Source organism: Lepidochelys kempii, chromosome 7, assembly GCF_965140285.1.
Source record: "Lepidochelys kempii isolate rLepKem1 chromosome 7, rLepKem1.hap1, whole genome shotgun sequence".
In the NCBI taxonomy this organism is placed as follows: domain Eukaryota; kingdom Metazoa; phylum Chordata; order Testudines; family Cheloniidae; genus Lepidochelys; species Lepidochelys kempii.
In genome coordinates this window covers 34784960-34798845 of record NC_136386.1, presented here as the reverse complement: position 1 = coordinate 34798845, position 13886 = coordinate 34784960, and positions in this window count along the sequence as shown.

Below are 13886 nucleotides of genomic sequence, written 5' to 3'. Positions count from 1 at the left end.
TGGTGTTTGCCACTTGGTAGTGCCATCTTTCCAGTCCACTGATTGCTTATTTCTGTATGGTTATATAAAAATTGAATATTACTGGGAAATTTTCAAAGTCACAGATGGTGGTAAGGGGCACAATTTCCATTTGAGCCTTTGAAAATCTGTCCCTTAATTTGCATATCAGGTTAGCCTGATAATTAAAGGATCCTTGTTTTATACTTGTGTGGAGATAGGCAGGATTGTCTATGACCTTGAAGTCAATGGACAGAACTATACCAATTTACCCCCGTTTACAATCTGACTTCCAGTATTCCTGGAGAGCTGTGATATCTTTGAAATGCCTCTGTCCAGTGTGGCCAAGTGTTGCTATCATTCTCCAAAAGTGCCACCTCTAATCCAGTACTTCTGGAAATAACCTGCTCTATCTCCAAGATGTCATATCCGGCTGATTTCATGAGATACTGTCAGGCAGGGCAGGAAACAAGGCTAGATGGATCAATAACACTGAGTACAAATATTAGAGGTTCCAGAACATCCAGCTTCCTTGTAGGCCCCCTGAATAAATCTTCTAATCTATTTTAGTGCATCAGTCATGCTGTCTTGTGTCCAGATGATAGTGAACACAGGTAGGTATTAGGAGAAAAGTGGGCAAGCTGCTAATGTGAAAATTGGTTGCAAAGACAAAATCTGCCAAAAAACATGATTAGTAATTAACTGGAGTGGGCAGCAGTTTTCTTGGCAAAACTTAGTGTGGTTTCCAGTTGCTGTGGTCTCTGCTAAAGAAAACTTCTCTGTAATTACAGGTTAAGCTGTTGTGCAATGTAAATAACATTGAATAAAGCTGTCTCTTTTATAGTTTTGAACACTGTTGAATCCATTATCCAGTGCAAAACCTAGTCTTTAACCTATGGAAACTTCCTTTGAGGAAATGAATATAATTATGAAATATAAAAAATATATTAAATGAAGACAGACCACTTTATTTCAGGCACATTAATTTATAGTTTTATACATCTCTTTAAATGACATGCTGTTGGCAGGTTTCTAAAAGTACATAAGCAAAACAAAATAATCATGAATAGAAATAATGGGTGAAACTGATGAAAGTTCCTATTTAGAGTAGATCAGAGGACTTCAGGTTTAAGTATATTATGCTAGACTAAATGTTTCATTTACAATGTTAATCAACAATAATATTTTCTGTGAACTATTACGTAGGAATATAGACCTGGAGTTTGATATGGGGTTTTTTTGGTTTGTTTGTTTAATCTATCTTTTATCTACCTTAAGACTTTATACTGCCACCCATCGCGGCAGTATCTGAGTGCCATTCAAGCAAAATCAATAACAAAGTCCCATGGAGTGTTGTGAACTGGTCATAAATCTGCTTGGGTTAGGGTTTTTCTTTAGAGGGGGCTGTAGGGATTTTTGGGAGGTTGTATGGTTTTAGAGCAGAAGGGGTGGTATCAGTATTGTGAATACCACTTTATTGTGTAAAGGCTCAAAGAGAAGGTATTTTAGAGAAATATTATAATTGTTATTATAATATTATAATATTATAATTATATTATAATGACTGTCTAGGAAGGAATAACGAGGAAAGGGATCTCAGGGTCATAATGGATCACAAGCTAAATATGAGTCATCAGTGTAACACTTTTGGGGAAAAAAAGCAAACATCATTCTGGGATGTATTAGCAGGGGTGTTGAAGTAATTTTGCTGTACTCCGCACTGATTAGGCATCAGCTGGAGTATTGTGTCCAGTTCTGGGCACCACATTTCAGGAAAGGTATGAACAAATTGGAGAAAATCCAGAGAAGAGCAACAAACATTATTAAAGTTCTAGAAAACATGACCTGTGAGGGAAGACTGAAAAAATTGAGTTTGTTTAGTCTGGAGAAGAAAAGACTGAGAGGGGACATAACAGTCCTTAAATATATGACAGGTCATTATAAGGAGGGGAAAAAATTGTTCTCCTTAACCTTTGAGGATAGGACAAGAAGAAATGTGCTTAAATTGCAGCAAGTGTGGTTTAGGTTGGACATTAAGAAAAACTTCCTAACTGTTAGGGTAGTTAAGCACTGGAATAAATTCCCCGGGAAGGTTGTGAAATCTCCATCATTGGAGATTTTTAAGAGCAGGTTAGACAAACACCTGTCAGGGATGGTCTAGATAATACTTAGTCCTGGCTTGAGTTCAGGGGACTCTTGAGGCCCCTTCCAGTCCTACAATTCTAATATTCTATGGGGACTCAGAGGGGGGAGGGGTGGCTGAGTTGGAGTGGAGAGCTTTACATGGTGCTAGATTCTGCACATAGTTATGTGCCTAGGTGGATTAATTTGCAGGCTCTAGCACTTAAGCAGAACTCCTGTTGAAGTAACTGGAAGTTTTACTAGATTAAGGACTTCAGGATTTGGCCCATTATGCATAATTAGTGGGTGTGGATGACAAACACAAACTTTTTAACCAGACAAGATAAGGTTTGAAAATTATCTATTTTATATGTTTAAGGCCCTAATCCTCAAAAAAAAAAAAAATACACATCTGCTTAATGTGAAGCATGTGACTAGTCTCATTGAATCCAATGGCAGTACTTATATACTTAACGTTAAGCATATGTGTAAATCTTTCAAGGACTGGGGCCTAAATCGGGAGCTATATGTTGTGCCAGCTAGCAAAAGCACGCATGGAAAGTAAGGGTTAGGCTAGCTATTTTGTCATGTAAATAATTAGGTTATTTAAGGTTATACTTGATTCTGGTGTAATTTTTTTTTAAAGAAACATAAACAGTTGTTCAATATTTAGAGAACAAACAAGATATCTGCTACTGATCAGTTTTCATTACTGCCAAAGTAAACATTTCATTTCAAGGATCGGAAAACATTTATAAGTGGGCTGGACATAGTCACAAATTGCTTTTCAGTTATGATCAGCCTTTCTTAATGACTTCAAATTTCCTACAACTTCTCAAATAAAATTTGTATGCATAATGTTCTCATGAACGTCTCAAATTCTCCCAAATAATTGTACTTGGCAATTACTCCTTTGAAGAAGGATTATATTACCTTTTGGCTTCAGGAAATGCAAATATTTTGGTGAAATAAGTATAAGAGATTGTTACTTAAGACTTCTGGCCTTTTCATATTTCCATTCATGATTGTAGATTTTCACCTTGTATGCATTCTATCCAGCCAATCTTCGTGGAATTTGAGTAGTGAATTTTTTGTATTAAGAAGGAATCTCTGACCTAACGTTTTTCTGTCTACACACTGGATTCTTTGCTTCATTCTGACACTTTTGGACTTGTAGAATGGTTGTCAATGTGGGAAATGAGTCCAATTGTCTCCCTTGCCCCTTTTTAAAGGCCAAGTGATTTTACATCCTCTTTATCTTCCTTCTTCCAAAGTGGTAGTCTTGTCTTCTGGTGTTATGTAACATATTTCAAATTACTGTGCTCTCTTTTCCAGTAAATCCATTATATGTGACACTTCTCAAAGTTGCAAAATAGCAAAAATGTAACGTTGCAATCAGAAAAATATATCTACCTCCTGGTATTGTGCCATATTTTGGAGTATAATATGATAGTGGGTAACTCTGAGAAGACCTACCTTACTTACTGACCACCAGTCATGAGGTAGCTAGTACAAAGCTGCAGCATCTGGATAGGATCTTCCCTGTCCCACAACAAATAGATTGTATCCATGGTGAGAAAAGCTTACCATCTTTGTCCGACTAGGAGACTATGCCTCTTACTCTCATTGGAGGTTTTTGCCCCTGGAATCTATGTGCTTGCCTCCAGGTTAGACCACTTCATCTCTTTGTTCTCATTGATCAGGAAATAGCTGCTGCGTGTGGTATATTCCTCTGAGAAATTGTCTTGAAATGCTCCAAAATTAGATGCAGAAGTCTATGCTGATCACATCAGTATTAAATCATCTTATTCACTATATTGAAGAATGTACCTTGCCTGTGGGGAACTTGAATGTGAATGCCCAAATTTAGTGGCTAAATTGAAGACATCTTGGAAATACATCCCATAAATTACACAAGCTATTTGACAATATCCTTGGTTGCCGTGTGGGGGAGACAACCATGTTATAAATTAGTTTCTTTTGTTCCCTTTCTTCCAGCCTTGCTTACAATTTCTCATATAATGTCAGTACAGTAGCAAACTTAAACCCTATTTCCTCCCTATTGTTGGGTTTCAGGACTTTCCCCAAGGTAGAGCAAGTCGGTTATTTCAGTCATGGATATTCTCCTTTGCCAACACCTCCTGCTACATCTTTGTCAAGATTAGTTGCATCATCCTACATTCTACTACATTCAGAGATGTCAGATGTATACAAATAATAACAAAAAGCACTTTCTTGTTTTAAATGTTTTAAGTAAATGTTAATAAAGAATCATCTTTCTTTTTTCCCCTCCTTCAAATTATCCTCTAATTCAGATGAATAGTCCTAATTTACTATACATTGGCCTAATTTACATCATGGATCAATCTCATATTTCATTCAGTGCTGCATGACCTGATGCATAGTGCCACATGCATGTGCTACATATTATGAGTAAAGCTTTAAAAAGCCCTCTTTTATAGCTGTTTATGTTATGTGATTGAGGTCTTGTAGAGAGAGAGAGAGAGAGAATTTGCCAGGGCTAAAGGTTATTACTGGCATTTCTGCAACTAATATTACCTAAAACTAAAGCAATTAGGTTCACCAAAATGTGAGCTGCTTAAAGGTACTTTTGAAAGTTAAACATGGAATGCAACTTGATTTAATATATGCTACTGACATGACTTTAATTAAAGGACAGGGAGAAAATTAGTTGCACTGTTAAATGGAAGGTGAAGAGAGATTATTCAGCAGGTGAGCAAGGGAGTTTTGTATTGTATAAGGAAGATATAGTTTAACATTTAATGTACATAACTGCCAAGGGCTTAGGATGATAAAAACAAGGACAAGTTCTGAACTGTACAATAATGATTTAACAGAAAACTAGACAGCAGGCTTATAACAAATGTAAGGGTTTGGATCATCACCCTCATGATTTAAAGAACACTGGGTACCCTGCTTCCCCATTGGATTACTTTTATTATGGGGTATGTCTACACAGCAGCTAGGTGGCGTAATTTCCAGTGTGGGTAGACATACGCCTGCTAGCTCTGTTCGAGATAGTGCCTAAAAATAGCAGTGTAGCCGCAGAGGCTCAGGCCAGTTGCTTGAGTATGCACCTTGGAAGGGGGAGGGGGCTTACAGGCTGGGTTGTGCTCCAACCGGTAGCCTGAGCTGCTGTCTCTGCTACTGCAGCCCCATTGCTGTCTTTAGGCGCTAATTCTAGCAGAGCTATGTGTATGTGTCTACCCACACTGTGAATTACACCTCTCCTATCCCAAGTGATGGTAGCAGAGGTAGGCACAACCATGTTAGCTTTAATCTAGTTAGCATGGGTAATAAACGTAGCATAGACGCGGTGGCACAGGCTCCAGCCAGGGCTAGCAAGTCAGATGTGCCCCCAGGCTCTGTGGTACTCTGGTTGCTAAGCTGTGCTGAAGCCTGTCTCTCCACATCTGCACTACTATTCCTACCCATGCTAGCTACATCAGAGTTAACATGGGACTGCCTACATATATCACAATCACATCTTTACTTGCAGTGTAGACAAATCAAGACAGAGCAAGGCTGCAAAGTGATATGGATGCTGGCCCTTTAAGTGGTTGCCATGCAGTCGTCACTCAGTTGTTACCCTTAGCCCCCTGTGCATAGATATTGACACGGCAGCAAGAAAGGGAGGAAAAAAGCAAGTTATCCCCGAGTAACTTATTTTCTTGCCATTTTCTGAGCATGTATACATATTTAACCTGAATCGCTGTTACTCTCCTTCTGACAATAAAAAGGTTTTGAATGACCCATAAAGCAAAACACAAGGCATGTAATAATTTAAATACTACCTTTATATTAGCAAAAAGAGCTAATATTGTTTGAAAAGAGATATGCATTTAATCAACTAAAATGCCTTTATTACATGGTTGTTCACAGTACTGTTGCTGATTTTTAGAAATTTAGCCTATATAAATTAGAAACATTTATATATACTAAAATGATTTCTAAAAATTGTTATTTTAAGTCTCATGGGAGGTGGGGAGGCTATTTTTCCAGTACAGAGCATATTTTAAAAATGCAGTGTGTGAAAAAGATATATTAAAAACACACACATTGGTGAGGGGATTTTAATTAACCAGTTACCTCTGCCAGGTTTCTCACTGTTCTTCAGATTTGTGTTCCTTAGTGAAACTACATACTGGATAATTAGAGTAAATTTGTAAGTTCTATTTACCGAAATAGAACTTAAAGCAAATAGGGAATCACAGAAAGCAAAACAAAGCTGATTAGATTATAGTGCTATACCGAATGTTATAAGAAAAACTAACATCCCATGTTGAATTTGATCAAGAGACAATAAATCAAACTAAATTCAAGGTCTATCACTGTCTTGTTAAATAAGCATATTTTATCCTAGTTCTGTACTATACCAGGCAGGTGACTGGTACCAATATGGAATTATGGATCCTTATATACATATCCTTACCAATTTCCAATCAGTTTTATATGCCAGTCGAATTATGGGACTGCCCTTGGCAGTTCAATCAAACTCTAAAGTTAGAATTTAGACAAGTTACTTAATTATCAAAAAAGTCAACTCAACATTACCTTTCCCAGAAGATACTCTTAGCTATGCTTTTCCTACACAAAGAAAATTTCATACATTAACAAGCAATATAATATGCAGAAAATTATTTTAACACTTGTGATGGGGCAAGGCCAGATGGCTACAGTAAAGTAGTGGGAGACAGATATATTAGCCACAGGCTAAACAAATCCCTGTTACCAGGATAAGCAAGTGGCAGCTGCTCCAGGTCAATTAAGACACCTGGGGCCAATTAAGATCTTTCCAGAAGGCAGGGAAGACAGCTAGGTTGATTGGGACACCTGAAGCCAATCAGGGGCTGTCTGAAACTAGTTAAAAGCCTCCCAGTTAGTCAGGTTGGCGTGTGTGTCAGGAGCTGTAGGAGGAAGCTGTGCTGTTGGATAAACTGAGCAGTACAAACCAAAACAGACAAAAGGAAGGGGGACTGTGGTAAGGGTGAAGGAGATGTTAAGGAAGTGGGGGGCTGCTGTGGGGAAGTGGCCCAGGGAATTGTACGAGTCCTGTTTCCAAAAGGTCAGCTACCATAACTGATACTATTAGGGTCCCTGGGCTGGAGCCCGGAGTAGAGGGCGGGCCCGGGTTCCCCACTTCTCCCCCTGAATTAATCAGTGAGACTGGGAGACAACAGAGACTGTGCAAGGGAGAGTAACCTCTCCTCACCTCACTTGCTGGGTTATGATGAAAATGGCTCACTAGTAGGCTGTGACCCTTGCCTCTAGAGAGAGAAGGGCTACGTGGAGGGTCACAGTGAGCCTCTGAGGCTAGTAAAATCTGCCAGGAAGTGCGGGACCCACGGAAACAAGGACAGAGCTTTGTCACACACTGTTATAATTTCTCTTGAATTTTGCCAGTACTGTCAGCTGTTATTCTACTATAGCCAAAAGTTCAACCGTGGTAAAACTCTTCAGCGCACAAGCCAATTCAAGCTGCTGTCTCTCATTTAAGAAATCATTCATGTCTTGTGACCACACTTGTAACCTGTTTACTCAAAAACACTCGTGGTCTCTCTGTGGTATGGTATCTTTGCTATGTGTAACAGTTAGTTACAGTGTGAACTGTGCTTTCGACCCTTTTCAGTCCATCCTCTGTGCACCCCTTTGGGACCAGGTTTTGTTATCTTCACCCCTCAGTGGGTGGAACCACACAGTGGAACCACTCTTAGACTAGATCTCTGGGTTGCAGCCCCTATGTTTACCAGCTGTCTTTGGCACCTGGAAACCCTTTTCCTCCGGGAACCTATGAGCAGTGGCTGATAAAAGTGACTCAAAAACAGATTAGTCAAAATGAAGCATTATTTGTTCATCAACAGTACACAGAGCAAAAGGTACAAACAAAAAAGGCCCAGACACTGTAATCTTTCCTTGCAAGCTTTTGTAAGTTCTCAACAGCCCAATTTCCTCCATCTTTGGGTTAGGAGAGACCACCTTAATAGGATGCTTGTAGTGGCAAGACTGTAGTAGTTACCAGCCAGGGCTCTCAACGGCTATCTGAAAACGGTTCCATTCCCAGCATCTGTCAGCTGGATGTTTTCAACTTTAGAAAATGGCATGTATACAATGCCCTGTTTTGTTCAACTTTTCCTGCTAGGTGGCTCAGTCCCTCCTCTCAGCAAACCAAACCAATCAGAAATGACCCATACTTCTAGCGAAGATTTTAATTGGCCAACCGAAGTATGAGTTGTGTCCTTTCTCATCAGCCAGTCTGAGTCCTTGGTGTCACTGCAGGTGAATGTTGTCCCCTAGCGGAGCCATCCAAGCTGCCTCTAAGGTGCAGCACTGGGAGAGGCAGCACATGGTACCCTCAGGCTGGGTTCTTGGCCGTTCTTGTGGGGGAATGAAAAACTGTGGAAGTCCTCAAGAAAACTGTCAGAATAAATATAGAGTAGCAGCCGTGTTAGTCTGTATTCGCAAAAAGAACAGGAGTACTTGTGGCACCTTAGAGACTAACCAATTTATTTGAGCATAAGCTTTTGTGCGCTACAGCTCCGATGCTACAGCTACATGCATCCGATGAAGTGAGCTGTAGCTCACGAAAGCTTATGCTCAAATAAATTGGTTAGTCTCTAAGGTGCCACAAGTCCTCCTTTTCTTTTTGAGAATAAATATACTTCACCTGGGTCGTCCCTTCCAGCTGTGGCTTAAATAAAATACTATGCTCTGCTTGATTCACCTCATGGAGTTTCTTCTGAAGGGAGAGAGATTCCTGACTTCATATAATGGAGTGGAAACTTTGGAGAGCCCTGGGCTCTGCCAGGCTGAATCCCCCGCAGATCGCCAGTCAGTCATGTTAGAGACAGCCCCTCAGTGCAGCTCCCTGTGACCTACCCCCTTGCAACACCGCTTTTGCAGCAGATATACAGCCACAGCTCCCCAAAGTGTGCATAAGGATAGAAAGGGCAGCTAATGCTGCTGCATTCCCTATTGGAAATCCAGCTAGTCTGAAGACAGTGTGATGCATATAGAATAGCTACTCCCCATGTCTTCTCTTTCTCAACCTATACATCCCAGCCACATGATTTACATGAGGTATGCTAGTGGAGGGTTTTTTGCAGCAACAGAGCTGCTCCCTGCCTGCTTGTATATACGGGTTCCACCTTCCTTTACTGCCACCTACTAGAGTAAAAGGAAGGGAATATCTACTCTGTGCTGTTCTCCAGTTCAACAAAGTACTTCAGTGTGTGCATAAATTTAAGCACAAGGGTAACTCTATCAACTTCATTGGCAATATGCACATGTTTACAATTAGGCATGCTCTTATGTACCTTGCTGAATTGGAGCCCACATGCACAAGAAGAGCAGTTATTTTAGTTAGAGATGGTTGAGCATCCAAAGATTCACAGCTTATTCTAGGTCAGAGAAGCATCCAGAAGTTTAGATGGAACACAAATCACCCAAACTCTTTGCCTGTAGAACTGGGTTGAAAATCTCCTAGAACTCATAGATTTTAAGGCCAGAAAGGACCATCATGATCATCTAGTCCGATCTTCTGCACATCACAGGCCACAGAACCTCACCCACCCACTCCTGTAATACAGCCATAGCCTCTGGTTGAGTTACTGAATGATTTAAAAACTTCAAGTTACAGAGAATCCCCTATTTACTCTAGTTTAAGCCAGCAAGTGATCTGTGCCCCATGCTGCAGAGGAAGCTGAAAACCTTCCAGTGTCTCTGCCAGTCTAATCTGCAAGGAAATTCCTTCCTGACCCCAAATATGGCAGTCAAATCTCCTGAGATCAGCCTTTCTCCTGAGATTTTTAGTATTCTGTTCAGTTAGAAAAATCCTCATTCATAATATGTCGGCATTTTCACTTCTGGGACCAGCCTTTGTGAAAAGGAAAAACTAACTTTTAAAAATTTTACCAAACTTTAAGGAATCTCCTAAAGGTTTGGTTTTTGACACTCCTTGTTTTATCCACACACACTCACAGCTCCTCCTGGATATGGAGGACACAAATCACAGACAACAAGAATAGGTTTAACATGGCAGGCATAACTCTATTAAAATAATTGCAAAACAATACAGGGCATGTGTCTGTGCCCACAACAACTGCCCCGCACACACACACCTTTAACTACAAGGCAGCTCTTTGGCTCCACTACAGTAACACTCAAATTTAAACAAGAGGGAGGGGAGATGAAACTCAGCCTAAACTCCGAGCCCTCAACTAGGGATTCAGTCCTTGCTGGGATCCAATACACCCTCCCCTTGTAGGGGGATGATGGAGCCCATGACAGTGCCTCAGTCTGTGTGAGACACAAAGACCACCAATCATCCAAATCAAACCAAGTTGGTACCATTCCCTCCTAGGTCTCATTCTCAAGTTGATCCCATGAGCTAGTTCCCCATTTTCTCCACCCATGTGCACTAGCCATCAGTGATTAGCTTGGCTACACCTCTCCCTTCACCTGCCTGGTCTCCCATTCTGTGGTATCCATCCCTTTATGTTCTGTCCCCAAATGTTGGCCCCGCATCCAACAAGTGGACTTTATTCTCTTTAAACATTCAGATGACACATAATGAATCCATGTGTGTTTGTGTACAACCGAGCCACCAAATTCCAGCAGGAAACTTAACACCTCTGATGTTTCCTGAAAGCAAACCTCAAAGTTGCCAGTGCAAGAATTCATGGAAATCTAATTAAAATTTGCACAGCCAAATTTTCATGTGGAAGCGCTGGTTAGGGAACAAAAATAATGCCATGTGCCTCACTTATCTGACCAATCCCTACTAAGAGGTACAGTTCAAAATGGGAATAGTCATGATCAGTCCACAGAGTAAAAACATTATTTTGTATTATGCATCATGCCGTGTATACAGAGAACCAAATTTATTCTTAGAAAAACTCCATTAAACTCAATGCAAGTAACACTAGATATTCAGCTAATAATAATACTTAAAGAGAAATATACATGCAATACATACAATAATAAATGTTGACCTGTACATGAAAGTAACACAGAGAAAACAAATATAAAATGTGCGTTGCCTTAATGACAAGGTTGAAATTCAATAATAAAATAGTGATTTTGGCTAATGTAGGCTACATAGCTAAAGGAAACTAAATCTTTCATTTCAAAATGAATCTTTTAGAAACTTGTCAAAAATTACCAGTGTAAGGTAGTTTGGGATTTTAGTTGTACACTTTTTGAAGTTTTTCTATCTAATTTTCCAATATGCAAAAACAGATTGAGCTGTGTAGTTGATAAATAACATGACAGTGAGAGATGTCTAAGAAAAGCTTTATTATTTACAGTATCTGTCATAAATGCCTATGAAGACGGCCAATATAATGAACCAAAATTCTAGTTTATTGAATGTACTTTAAAGGGTTTGACAGCTGGAAGACAGATAATATGAATTACTGTATATGAAGAAGGCCATAGAAAGTTTCAGGGCTTTTTAATTTTGAATCCAAATGAGGCATAAAAAAGAGCATAATTTTTTATTTTTGCCCTGTTTTATACACTACATAATATAGGCATTCTTCTAGATCCTAAAGTTGTCATTTCACAGTAGAGTTCAGGGCTGTAGTGGTTACATATTTTCCAAAGGTCAGTTTTCCAATTATAATCCCAAATTCAAAGTTAATATTTTTTCTTATACCCATGTTGTAACTTTATTTTGTTAATTTAATAAAGATACCATTTAGCTGAGGTAGGTGGTATTCTGGGCATATGAACAGTCACCCAATGTCAACAGCGAGCAGTGACTGTAACTACTGACTTCCCATCATTTGCAAAAAAATATTTTCCCAAAAATTATAGCATGTAGGAACGAGACGGCATCCAAGACTCTCAGTGAGAAATTACAGTGATTTTCTTAGGTACTTTATAGACTCCAAGTTTAATTTTAAGTGTCATTACCTTTCAAAGGTTACCTCATGTGCTCTTTACTTCTTAATATCTGAGATGAGTTTATTTTCAAAGTCCTATAAATTGCAGCTAATAGACAGACAGTATTTCTTTAAAAAAAGTTAATTTTATCCAAATCCTTCACATCTTCCTCAAGTAACTTTTAGACTTTAACTTTCTTTAGCAACTGTCAGACAGATTTTAAATAGCAAATACTAAAATTAATAAAGCTGGATTAAAATACAGTATTATATATCTTTTTATTGCCTTAATTCACATCCCCATATTTTCTTTACACTGATCATAATCAGCTCATTATTGTATATATTAATTCAACACATTCCAATTTAAGCCTGTGTTGATTGTTAAAATACATTAAGAAATCCAATTTTGGCTTTCCCAGAAATTCCAGTATTGGTGTTGGCTTCAGATTAGAAAGTGCTTCAGAAATCCAAGAATGTATTATTATTATTGCTTTATCTTTGATTGCTCTGTCTGAGCAATAAGGGCCCGATCCTGCAAAGAGTTACACATGTGCTTTATATATGTGAGTAGTTATACGAAAACTAATGGGACTACTCAGGTGTGTAAAATATATGTAAATCTTTGCAGTATTGGGGTAGAAAGTGATTTGGTATTGTTTTTTCTTATACATGTATGTTTGTGATGCAGCATTTTACAGGCAGTATTTCCATTTTATTTAATATAATTTCATGTTATACATGCTATGTTAATGTGTTCTAAAATTAATCAATAAATTTCTCTCTCTCTCACGTGCACACATTATCTGTCGTATCATCAGCGGGTGTAAATTGCAGAACTCAGAATACTCAGATACTCAAGGGAGCAGCAGATTCAAAACTCTGTAACACCCTCCCAGAGGAAGTGAGAGAGAGTCCTTCCCTTCCCAATCTGCAGATCATACAGACAACTCTTAAGGGTATGTCTATACTTACCAGGGATCCATGGTGCAGCGATCGATCCACCAGGGGTTGATATAGTGGGTCTAGTGAAGTCCCACTAAATTGACCGCAAATCACTCTCCCGTCAACTCTGGTAGTCTCCCATAACAAGAAGCATAAGGTAAGTCAACGGGAGAGTTTCTCCCATCGACTCAGCATGGTGTAGACACCACAATAAGTCGACTCCAGCTACGTTATTCACGTAGCTGGAGTTGTGTAACATAGGTCGACTTAACTCCATTGTGTAGACCTGCCCTCAATTACAGCATTCCCTAAAGAACAAGAACAGAAGCCTCTCATCAGTCATGCATCATGCTGAAAAGTAACAGCTCACAATTTAACCTAGGGTAAGGTATAGACCTGATATCATACTCAGAATTAGGGACACTGATTACACCTACTGGAGACTGGAGCACCAACTGCTCCTCTAGCCATCCCCCACCTTCAGCAGTCACTGTAGATGAAATCCTGGCCCTATTGCTGTCCATGGAAATTTTGCCCTTTACAACACATACATGCAGTGGTGTGTCTTTGCACATGGCTATGGATAGATGTATTCTCACAGTGTACTGCATACTAAAGGGCAAAAACAGGTTGCCTTTCCATATCAGAGGCTACAAATGTCAAGTAAGAGTTAAATGCCTGGGCAGCTTGTCAGTATTGTGGTGAATTAATAAGATAGACCTGTGCTGATGTCAAATACAGAATAAGCTTGTAAAGGCTAGAAACTGCTTCTAAATCCAGAAAAATCTCCCATGGGGGGGAGTGGGTGGGACCGGGTGCAGGAGAAAGGAGGATGCACAGAATGTTCCCCACCTTCCTGCAGCAGATCCACATGGCCAACTGACCTCACCAAAAATAGAATGAGTAAGGGCGGGGAGG